Here is a 12,659-nt window from a genome sequence, read left to right as displayed (position 1 = left end):
AATCCCATCTCATATTCTTGAATTTATGCATCGGTCTTCCATGTGTACTCTTTCAAAAAGCCTTAGCAAAATTCAAAAGTATAATGGTCTATCCATTTCCTTTATCTAACTCAGTAGTAACATTACTATAGAAGTGAGAAGTTGCCCAAACATGACCTTCACTTTGTAAACCCACACTGTTCATTGCAAAGTAGAAATTCTCTGTCAATCCATTTCTGAATGTGAGTACTAACCAACTTGTCCAAAATCTTCACCACCACCACCACTCCAGACATACCGATAAGTTGATAGTTGGATACACCAGTCTTTTCAGGGATTTTCTACTGAACAATGGGATTACTATACATTCTTTCCACTTCTGTGGAATCTGCCCTGTTCTCAGACTGAATAATATAGCATGGTCAAAGGAATAGCCAATTCAGCTAAACACTTTTAGAATCCGTACTGATATCTTATAACTCCATATTGATAAGTTCTTTGGTTTGTGCAATAGCACTAGTGCCTCTTTCTCATACACCTGAGTTTCATCAAGTGAAGAGGTAGCAGTAAGCACTATGTTACATACACCAGATTGATAATTTTTAACAAAATGGGCACATTAGTTGAGTAATATCTTCTGCATCTGTCTGCACACCATCTGCATTCATTAGTTATTCTTTCTTTTACCTGCAGCATAATGATAGAATTCTTTTGGATTGTCTTTAGCTTACGGAGCCAGTTTATTTTCATAACTCATCAGACTTAGCTTTCAATACAACATTGACTCTTCTGGCCTGCTCCTTATAATTGTTATAACTGACATCATCCTTATGTACATGGTATTCCTTTCACATCATCTTTTTTTCTTACAAATCCATCGCTTAATTAAGTTATACATCCATTTCATTCTTTCCCTATTTATTATTTGAACTCTAGGGCAATATTGCATTTTTAAGAATTTTTTTAAATGCTTCTCATGCACTGTCAACATCCTTCCCATCCAACAGCCGATAACATGGCACAGAACCCCATATACTCCTCCGTTGGTAATAATAATTTCCTGCTGTGTAGTTCAGTGTAACCTTTTCTGAATGGAACAATCATAAACTTAGCCACTTCCCAAGTGAGTACTGCATGATCACTGTCACCAACTGGAGGCAGAATAGTTACATCTTTCACTGAAACACCCTCTGACACTATAATCAAATCTAACACTTTTTGACCTGGAGTTCCTTCTATCACATGCTGCTTGAGGAAGTTGTCCTGCAACAGCTCAATAAATTCAGTTTCATTCTTCTCATGAGATTTTACTGCTACCTAATCAATATTTGGATAATTAAAGTCTCCCATTACTCTTTTTTCTTTTATTCTTTTCGCATCCATCATCTCTATTTGGTGATGCATTTCTTCATCACTAGCAACCAACCCACCAGGTCTGTAAAAACACACTACCATGTAATTAATCTTGTCACCTCACACCAGATGGCTTCAAACTCACAATTATATGAAAAACTGTTACTACGAGTTGAGTCCTATGACTACAATACAACTTGGATTCAAGTCATGCCGTATCATTAGCAGCACACATCCCATCCCTCCTCTCCCATTGGTCTATTCTTCCTAAAAATACTATACCCTTTACACTTGATACCAATTAGTATGTCTAACTCTGATAACCAGGTCTCACTAATCTGAGGGTCCAAAATATTCACAAGGCAACAAACAAAGTCTATTCCTTTGTTTCTTATATCCCTAGCATTTGTGTACAAACATAAGTTACCTGCAAGCATTTTTGTGTAATCTTCTCTGTAGCCTGCATGACACAGTTGGACAACTTGCAGATATCTGTTCTTATCTAGTGCCATTCTTATGCAAACATCCTTAAACATACTTGATAGATCTGAACTGGATGATCAGAAATTTGTTCTCTCTTCATAATTATTTTCATGATAAATATCTTTGTGTATCTAACTCTGACAGATGAAATCAATCTTGGTAGCAATTCTCATAATATTTTTGAATTGATAATGAGGCAGTTAATGTGAAGACAATGGCCTTTACGTACAAGTAGGCTAGTTGTGAATATACTTCAAGTTCAAACTTTATATGCTAATGCTTGGGTGAAGGATTAAAAGAAGAATATAATTTCCTGTCAAAGAAATTGTATTCTTTCACAAGAAATTCATTAGTCATTCACAAATTCATCTAATCTTCTGACATTCTTTTCTTCTATCCATAATTCTTTTTTCCAGATTAAATGGACAGCCTGGTTTGTCATATGTTGAGCATACTCACTCTCTAACCAACAAACTGCAAGTTTGAATCATGCTGGGGACATGGATACTTATGTTATAACGTTGTTTTAGGTAATATTTACTTAATATGGTTTAACTCCTTTACTGAACTATCTTTTGAGTAATTTGTCTTATCTCAGCAGCACCTATAACATGCCTGTCTTTGTCTTACTATTATATACTTCAGCCCCTCAGATTATCACGTTCGCGAGTCTGATCTACAAAGGGATTGTCTCAAGGTTAAGCCAACCCCTTGGTAACAAAGCTTCTGAAGTTAACTTCTCTTAAGGTTGTGGGAAAATTTGTTTGTTCCGCTGCGCCACCCAGAACCCTTAGATTGGAAAAACTTCTCAATCAAGAAGTGAACCTTCAGATATGCACGTGGTTAATCTAATATAGTTCTATTCTAAGTTATCAATTATCAATAGCTTCTATAATCAACCAGTTTGCAGTTGTGGTTTTAATTAACAATTATCTCCCGCTTAGATCCGAATAATTTATGAGTGGTGCAACGGATTCTTAGACAGAGGCAACCAGATTAATAAGAGCAAAAGGTTTATTTAACATAATGATCATCATACAGAATAAAGAACTTTCAATTATCACTGTATTACTAGATTACAAAGTAAAATTAATCAATATACATCACACAGTAATTAATACTACAAAAACACTATGTTCAAAGATTCAAAGCTCGCATTCTTAGATTATAAAACCAATAATGACTTTTAGGTGTTAATCAAGCTGTCTGGATTAGACATCTCTACAGGTCTTAAAAATAGCTAGCAATTAACATACATAGCACATATTGCTCACCGACCACGATTAAAATATCACAGTTCTGTCTTAATTTTAGATAGAGTCTCAAAACTTTATGAAGGTTTATGATTCTTAAGTTACAATTATCTTCCTCTCCCACATTACTTGATTAAAGGTTTACTATACCGAACTCGAGAATTCCTCATGCTTGTCCTTTAGATTCTTGGATTCCTTTCCATCCAAGCATTTTCTTCCCTCTATGTTAAGGCTAAAAATTCCTGTCAGCTTAGGATGGTCCTCATGGAGTCTGCATACTGATCATCTATGCCTAGAATATTCTTAGCACGAGGCGATTCTGCATCCATAAGGCATGCTACCTGGCCACTATCTTTTCCGGGAGTTGCCCGTTGCTTCAAGAATCCTCTATTCATTCATCGTAGGGCTTGGAATCCGCGATCTCTCTAGTCATGACCCGACACCTCCGACTTCTGCCACTGAGAGAGAACAGAGACTCCAGACAAAACGCTAGCTGGGGGGGGGGGGGGGGTCCAGCCCTTTTATATCAACCCCTACCGGGACTCCTTGTAACCCTAAATTTTCACCTGACACGTTATTCCTTTGCACTTTGCACTTGTGGGTCTTGCCTTTTCATAGCAACTTCCCTGAAACAGTAGGTCGCCAAGTGTCCGCTTGAGAAAACTTACTAATCCAGTGTCTTGTCCACGTACTTTGACCTTATAATCTCAGTTGGTTATATGCAATTTACACAGTAATTCTTTTATATCAATTCTAACACAAAATATGTATATAACAAATTCATTGTCTAACATACAATTTAGTAGATATTTTACACTGGAATATTCACAAGTTTTACACTAATTATGGTATCCAATATTTGTCAGGCTATATACAACTTTTACTAAAATACAAGCATATTCTTTTCAAGGGTTTTAACTTGTCAAATTATGAATGAAACATTCCTTAGTGAATTGTGTTCATTCACAATTGAACACTTACGAATGCCTTTAAGTGGGGAGATGAATTTTACTACTGTGTGTGAGATCAATTCGGTGCCCTGCTTATTGAAGACCTAGTCCCTGGAGAAGAGTTTCTAGATTATGTAAAAAAAAAATAAAAAAAAATTGATAAATATATAAAATCTCTTGGCCCATGATGGTACTGATGTACTACAGGTTTATGACTTTTGAGTGGGAGTAGCATAAGAAAATATCCTTAAATCATCAAAAAATCAAACATCAATCCAAGAAATTCTTGGCTACATTCCCTCTTGAAGAACAATCCTTGTTTTTTTTTTCATGCATTTGAAGGGATACTTTCTCTGTTGATCCTCTACAGTACATTTCTTGCCATTGTTTACTTTCTTTTTATACATTAGTTTAAAACCTTTGTTTAATTCCCATTATTAATAAATTCATATTAGTCTCTTTATTCTTCCAAGAAATTTTAAACACTCTGTGAAAGCACAACATTTATTTCACAAGCCTTTATTTTTTAGTTACATATTTTATATAATGCTGTGTCTCACACCTAATGTTGACAATGTGGGTTACACACAAGATTTTCTTATTTTTATTTATTCTGTTTCTTTATTCCTGATGTCATTATTAATTTACTATTGCAAATGCTTATTTTTTTTTAAATTGTTTTTTTCACTTGTTAACACAATTTTCAGAATTAAAAGCCTATTATCATTTTTTGCTTATTATTATTTTATTTCGACTCGATTTTATTTCTGAAATTAAAATTTTATTATAGTTTTTTTTTTGCTTATCACCATTTATTTAGTGTTATAATAGTAATTAATTAGGATTACTTATAAAGAAAATAACATTTTATTCAAAGATTGTTCACCCAGCATATTACTATCATCTTCAGCATGTAAAATAGAAGAAAATGGATTGGTTATGTTTATGGATTTTAGAGCGTAAGCAACTCAGGCTGTGAGGGCAGTGCATTATGTCTGTTAACTGCATATGTTCTAATGGTCAATATGACTGTTTTGCAGATGCAAAACAAGAGTTTCCAGGAAGGGGGGGGGACCCTCACTTCTGTATGAGACTGGCTAAATCACTTTCAACTGAAAAGACCCAATAAAGGTTCTTCTTGCCCTGGGGGGGAAAAAAAAAAAAAAAAAAAAGGAAATCTTGCAAGAGAGCAGCACGTGCTTGTTAAGGGAGGGTGTGTTGCTCTTAGGTACTTGGCTACATTTTATAATAGCACTGGTGTATTGGAGAGAGAGGAGATGCTTATTTATCTGGATTTTAATGATAAAAATAGTAATGGAATAATAGCACTTACATAAGGAAAATATTTCTTTATTAGATACAGAATTTTGGCCAAGTTTCATAGCCAATGTCAATGCATACAGCTGAAAAGAGATGAACAAATCAGAATAATACTTGAAATCAAAGCACATGTGGTAACATATGCTAACAACTGCAGAAGAATAACTTCATCTATAACTATTAGAATTCAAGGAAATAAATTTTTAATAATAATTATCAATTCATTAGACACAGGAATGAGGAGTAAAGCTGACTTCCCAAAATTGGTAAGTTTTCTACAGGGTTTTCAAAACATCAGAATATACATCTTGCAAATAAAAAATAACCTTTCTGTTTATTACAATGAATTCTATGCAGCATGGCTGGCCAAACCAGACTTATCAGACTCAAGAAGAATCTTAGCTGAATAGCCCATCTGCCCATAACAGCAAAGACCACACGAGTACAGGATTCTGTGAACTGAAGGATGAGAGTGGAGGATATTCTTTCAGAGAAGGAAGGAAAGAATTTGATTTCCAAACTGGACAGAGAGAAACTTGAAAGTTGATTTGGCAAAGAAGTCTCACAATTCTTTCTAATAAATAACACTTCCATTACATATGGAAATTCTAGAAATCTCTTCTAGATAAGGATTTTGATGAAGGCCATAATTATTAAATTAAATTGCAATTATTTTGGTGTGTATCCATTAGAGATGAATGCAGCTTTGATAAAGGTTTATTAGAAAAATTTACATATACAGAAAATGCCAAAGTTAATGTGCGAGACAAATATGAACGGAAGAAGAATGAATGACAAAAAAGTGTTTTAAAAAGCTCTCTATGGAAAATATCTGAGAACATCTGAGAAGAGGGGAAAAAAAAATTACTTAAATAAGACTCTAAAAGATGATAGTATATGAAGAAGATTGGAAGGAAACCACAAATCAGTTTCAATGATTTCAAAACATTCATTCCAAATTTGGTTGAATCATGTGACTAGCAAAGGTGTCAATGTCAGTTTAATGTCTCTCAACTGTGCAGAAACTGTTAGAATATAAGCAACTTAAAAAAACAATATTCCAAAAACATGCAATGTGACCCATAGAGGTAGTTGCAACTCTGAATTTGTAAGGAGACCTTTAGTAATGGAGGAAACAACTACATTCCAAATTTATTCAAAAATGTATTCAATATGTAGTCACTTGCAGACATGGAAACAATCATCCCTAAAATCTCTCCTTTATTTTAGTCTGACTGAGTTAAATTTTTAAGAGGACCTTAGGAAATGTCAGAAACAGCTATACTCTAAATTTGCTTGTAAATGGTTTAACAACGTACTCATATTTGTAAATTTAGGGACACAAAAACACGTGTTGAACAGATTATTTTATTAATTACTAATAAAATAAAATTTGACGTTTTGACCCCTATATCGAGGTCATCATCGGAAGAATACAACTGTATAAGGAACCAAGCTACATGCTCATGCCCTGTATACACGTGTTCAACACGTGTTTTTGTGTCCCTAAATTTACAAATATGAGTGCTGATCACCGTGTAACTTTAAAAGAAAGGTTTAACAATGTAGCCTGTAGAATGCCTTTGGTCATTTTAATCTGATTATTCTAAATTTTTCAGGAAACCTCTGGCAATGTGATAAACAACAACATTAAAAATTTAGTTGAATACTTTTATATATCTCTAGAGATGTATAAAAGAATGGTTCCAAATTCTGGTCAAAAAACAGTTGAGCAATATTATCTGCAGAAGTGCTGCTAGAGGAAAGAAATAAAGAAAAACGAAAAGTCCCCCCCCCCCCAATTTTCAAAATGCTTTAGTATTTTTACTAATTTGATTTAAAACTTCATTTTTGGCATTTGTGTCCTAATGAATATCGCTGCTGAATAAAAGTGGCTGGTAGATAAAATTCTACTCAATAATTTATAGCACTAACTTTAATCCTCGTGACTGCACTAAACTACTTGCCCTAAGAGCTGCAATGTCTCTTAATGTGTAATTACTGTGCATAACACACTAGGCATATTAAGATGTCAGGAGTAGTTTCCTACCGGAACTTTCTTCCAAATTGGTCTATTATTTGTCAGGTCTCGGAAAGCACCATCATTTACACTATTGTCTTCAAAAGTTCTTTTAACAAGATCATTCTACTTATATCATGGACTACCATTTCAATTTTTCCCCCCCCCCTCATCATTTTTGCTTCCAACCACTTGTTTTGCTAATTTTTCATCTCAGACTAGTGCTGATATATATTCTTCAGTATCAATAATGTCAAGTTCATTTCTGATATGTTTCTAATATGATTCTGCCATCAACATCAAATATTCATTCCCTTAACCATCCTAAGAGCTCTCACATCTGTAATCACCAGTCTCTAATCAGTTTAACTCCTAGCCTATAACAGATTTAGTTTAATCCTTTATCCCAGTGAGAGCAAACAAAGTTTGCGCCTGAAAATATCTTCAGGACTAAATATAGTGTTGTACTATCTTATCCAGTAAGTAGTGCAACACCAAGGCAACTCGTGGCAAAGGTGGAGCCTGGTAGCTTGCTCCACCTTTGCCACGAGTTGCCTTGGTGTTGCACTACTTACTGGATAAGATAGTACAACACTATATTTAGTCCTGAAGATATTTTCAGGTGCAAACTTTGTTTGCTCTCACTGGGATAAAGGATTAAACTAAATCTATTATAGTCTAACCTAGTGATAAATAAATTTTCAACATTAACTCCTAGCCACTTCTCAGATCAAAAGATAAAAGTTGTTTGAACACTATCTTGTATAATGATCAGTTTGTCTTTTGGTTGATTTCTCTTGTTCCATTTAAATTCATTCAACTGGCTTAGCACCACAACACCAGCTTTTCTTATTGTCATCTATTTTCATATTTAATTTGTTATTTCCACTAAAATTTGTTACCTAAATATCAGCTTGTTCTATAGGTTCACTAAGAAGGCAATAATTGTTTTCTATTTTCTCTGCCCTTATCATGGTTCATCCTTTTATTGCTGATTTTATATCAAATTTGTCACATTAATTATTTAATTTGCCTAAATACTCAATGAAAAGTTCAAGCAGACATATCTAAGATAATGTTATATGTACAGAATAAAGAACTAAGCTTAATATAGTAATGGCTTTCCTTAAAGTAATCCACACAGATTATAAAGAGTGATGTATGGTGTGAAAATCTGAGATGAGATTAGATAAGCTAAGATGAGGCAGGTGATCAGCAAATACCACAGGGTTCAGTACTTGGTCTTCTGATGTTTAATTTTACATCAGTGATATACCTAGTCAAGTCATAAATACTGTTACAATATGAACAGTGCATAAACCTTTTTACAGCTTTCAGCACATAAAAATCACATGTATAATGTGTATATAACAGCACTCAATGTTCAAAATGTTCCCCTTTTGCCTTCACACATGCCCTAAGTTTGTGAGGCCAGATATTGATGGCAACACGCATGACATTCAATGGAAATGTTAATTGCTTGCCCCAAATCTACCTTCAGGCTGGAGATACTGGGGGTGTCATTTCTTGCAGGCTACTCTCTTGAACTCTGACTACAATTTGAAGTTCAATGGATTCAAATTGAGCCATCCAGATCACAAATCAGATGGTGATATGTGGTAGGACACATCTGTCTCCAACCACCACTGTGTGGTCTTCACCTTCTGTGCAGAGGCTGAGTCCTGTTGGAAGGTCCACTGCCTACAGTGAAACAAGGTGTTGCTCAGGAGCTATACCACAGGTTCCAGCACGGTGTCTTGATGCACTTTGGAAGAGGTTTCGACCCTTCTCGCGGAAATGAAACTTAGATACCTCCTGATATATATCACCCTCACCATGCCATCACTGATGTGGGTTGAAGGCCTCTGAATACTGGGTACTATGAAAATGATCGGGTATATCTAGAGTATATACCCAATCATTTTGGTGGTTAAAGGAATCTTTAACAACCAAAATTAGTACACGTGACACTGTTCTCTGCAAAATGTTCATCATGACACTACTTTCTGTGTTCTCACACAATTATGGTGGTGTGCTTTCATAGCCCTGACAAATTGTTGTGTGTCATAACAGAGTGGCCAACTTATTCTTTGGCAGTCAGATATGTCTTTTGTATTATTATTAAGAGAGACCTCCAGGGATTCAGGGGCTCATCAAAGGAGGCTACATACTACACGCACCAGTTATCATACTTATTCTTGAATTCATTCACACTGTTTGCACTCACAATATCCAATGGCAATCCATTCCAATCATGCACTAGCTTATGAGAGAAAAATCTAGACCTCATCCCCTTCTTAGCAGCATTCATTCACAGCTTCCAAGGATGTCCTCTTGTCCTTTACCCACCCTCCATAAATTGAAAAATTCCATCCTGTATGACTCTTTGTAAGTCGCAATCATATTACCCCATTTTCTCTTATTTGCCAGTGTGTACAGTCTACAAATTCTCAATCTATCTTCATGAGTGGTATTCCACTCTATCCCGATATAATTTTTAACACTCTCCTTTGCACTATCTCTCCACTATATCAGAATCACAATGGAAACCAGGAGACCAGACCTATGCACAATAGTCCAAGTGAGGTCTTATCAAGGACCTGTAAGGAGACAAAATGACATCCTTATATTTACATGTGAATGTTCATTTCAGCATTGCAATTATTTTTTTAGTTGTATTTGAAATCTTTGCTATGTGGCCCTGAATTTCAACTTCCTATCTACTAACACTCCAAGATCCCTAGCCTCATCAGTTTCTTCTAGCATAATCCAATCAATATAATATGACATTGGATATCTTAATTAATTACACCAAAATGACTTTACATTTACTGACGTTGAACTGACATCCATTTTCCCATGCCCACAATTCCAGGCTGTTCAAATCATTCTGCAAGTAGTGCATATCAACAGCATTCCTGATTACCTTATCTATCTTTGTATTATCAGCAAATAGCTGTATGTTGCATGTCAAATCCTTCCCAATATCATTAATGTACAGATTGAATAACAGTGAACCAAGCACTGATCCTTGTAGTATACCACTGGTTACCTTAAATCTTGCAGACTCACATCCCCCATATACCACTTTTTCATATCTCTCAGTCAGTCATTCTCTCATCCATGCTAATATTCTATAATCCAAACCTGTATTCTCCAATTTATGCAACAGTCTACCATCTGTATTATGTCAAAAGTCTTAGCAAAATCCAAAAGTATCACGTTGTATCTATTCCTCTTGTCTGGTTCAATGGTAACACTGTTATAGAATATGAACAAGTTGCTAAACCTTCCCTTAGTAAAGCCATGTTGCTCACTGCAACCCATTTCTGAATGCGAGCCCTAACCAATTTTTCGAAAATCATCACCACCACTCATTAAATCCTTATTGGTCGATAGTTGGATACATTAGTCTTTGTACCACCCTTGTGCAATGGAATTACCATACATTCCTGCAGAATCTTCTCTGTTTGAAGACTCAAATTAAACATCCTGGTCAAAGAAACAGCCAGTCAGCTGAACACTCTTTTAGCACATGTGCTAATATCCCATCAGTTAATATTGCTAAATTCTTATTCAGTTTGTGCAACAGTTCTAATACCTTGTCCTCATATGCCTGAGTTTCTTCATCCAGTGAAGAGGTAGCAGTGAGCTCAATGTTGCATACACCAGGTTGTGCAATTTAGCTTTTAACAAAATGAGCACTCATTAGTCAAACAACCTCTTCTGCATCTGCATTTAGAAGAGTCATTCTTTTTTACTTGCAGCATATCGATAGAATTCTTGTGGGTTGTATTTAGCACACAGAGCCAGTTTCTTTTCATACACCGATTGTGACTATTCTAGCCGGCTGCTTATAATTTTCATAATGGACATCATCCTTATGTATCAGTATTCATTCCACATCATTCTTTTCTTATGCATCTCTTGCTTAATAAGATTGCACATTCATTTGACTCCTACCCTATTTATTCTTTGAACTCTCGGGATAGATTCTCATATTGCATCATTTAAGTATTGTTTGAATGCTTTCCATTCACTGCAACTCATTTTCGATATTCTTCCCATATCCAGAAAACCGATCCCATTCCACTGAACTCAGTATACTCCTCGGTTGGTCATAATTTCCTGCTTTGTAGTTCAGCATGTAACCTTTTCTGAATGGAACAATCATTAACTTAGTCACTTCCAAAGTGAGTACCATATGATCACTGCCACCAACCAGAGGCAGAATAGGTATGTCATTAACTGAAATGCCCTCTGACACTATAATCAAATCTAACACTCTTTGACATCAAGTTCCTTCTGTCATGCTGCTTGAGGAATTTGTCCCACAGGTCAATAAATTCATTTTCATTCTTCTGATGAGATTCTACTGCTATCCAATAAATATTTGGAAAATTACAGTCTCCCATTATGGTTACTCTTTTCGCACTCATCTTTTCTATTTGGTAATACATTTCTTCATCACTAGCAACCGATCCACTAGGTCTGTAACAACACCCTACTATGTAATTGATCTTGTTAGATTTCACCTCACACCAGATGGCTTCAAACTCACTGCCACGTGAAATACTGTTAGTAGTAGTACTACAATCATAGGTCTCTACTCTAACGGGATTGAAGTGATCCAATATCATTAGCAGCATCCTTCCTAAAAATACTGTACCCTTTACACTCGATACCAGACAGTATGTCTGATTCTAATAGCCAGGTTTTACTAATGCTTACAATCTGAGATCCCAACATATTGACCAAGGCAACAATACAACTATTTTTATAGTTTACTATATTCGGCATGAAACTCTCTGATTCCAATCTCTGAGTTTCTTATTCGGTTTTAAAACAATGTGGGATTTAATATCCGTTAATTTAAATAGTGTAGAATAGTTATTTTTATACTGGTTAAATTACATAACATTTAGCATTACAATTTCTTGCATTCTGTTGAAATTTTAGTAGTTATGTATTTTTTTTCCTCTTTAATAAGGCTTTTGATATGTGGCCACATCTGGATTACTGTGCACAAGTTTGGTCACCTTGATTTCTTGAGAATGAGGAAGTGATGGAGAGGATACAGAGGAAAGTGAGTAGTCTGTGGGATACTTCTTAAAGGATAAACTGAAAGTCTGCAGGTTGCAGAAGTTATTTGTTGGGTGGAAAAGAGGGGAACAATACAATTGAAACATATGTGTTAATAAAAGGGTTTTATAGGATTAATGAAGAGAAAATTTTTCAGTATTACTTGGCTAGAGGAGATAGAAGATGCTCATCCCTGGAAATTCAGTAAGAATGTGGTTT

General features: G+C 35.2%; 1 protein-coding gene across 4 annotated transcripts in view; it reads right to left on the bottom strand.

The window, feature by feature from the left end:
- The window catches only part of LOC150103934 (formin-binding protein 1-like), a 405,525-nt gene that overhangs the window by 14,412 nt on the left and 378,454 nt on the right, over positions 1-12,659 (bottom strand). The window lies entirely within an intron of this gene.

Source organism: Typopeltis vanoorti, chromosome 8, assembly GCF_054136105.1.
Source record: "Typopeltis vanoorti isolate ZY-2024b chromosome 8, IOZ_Tvanoo_1.0, whole genome shotgun sequence".
NCBI lineage: Eukaryota > Metazoa > Arthropoda > Arachnida > Uropygi > Thelyphonidae > Typopeltis > Typopeltis vanoorti.
This window is presented reverse-complemented; position numbering and strand designations above follow the sequence as displayed.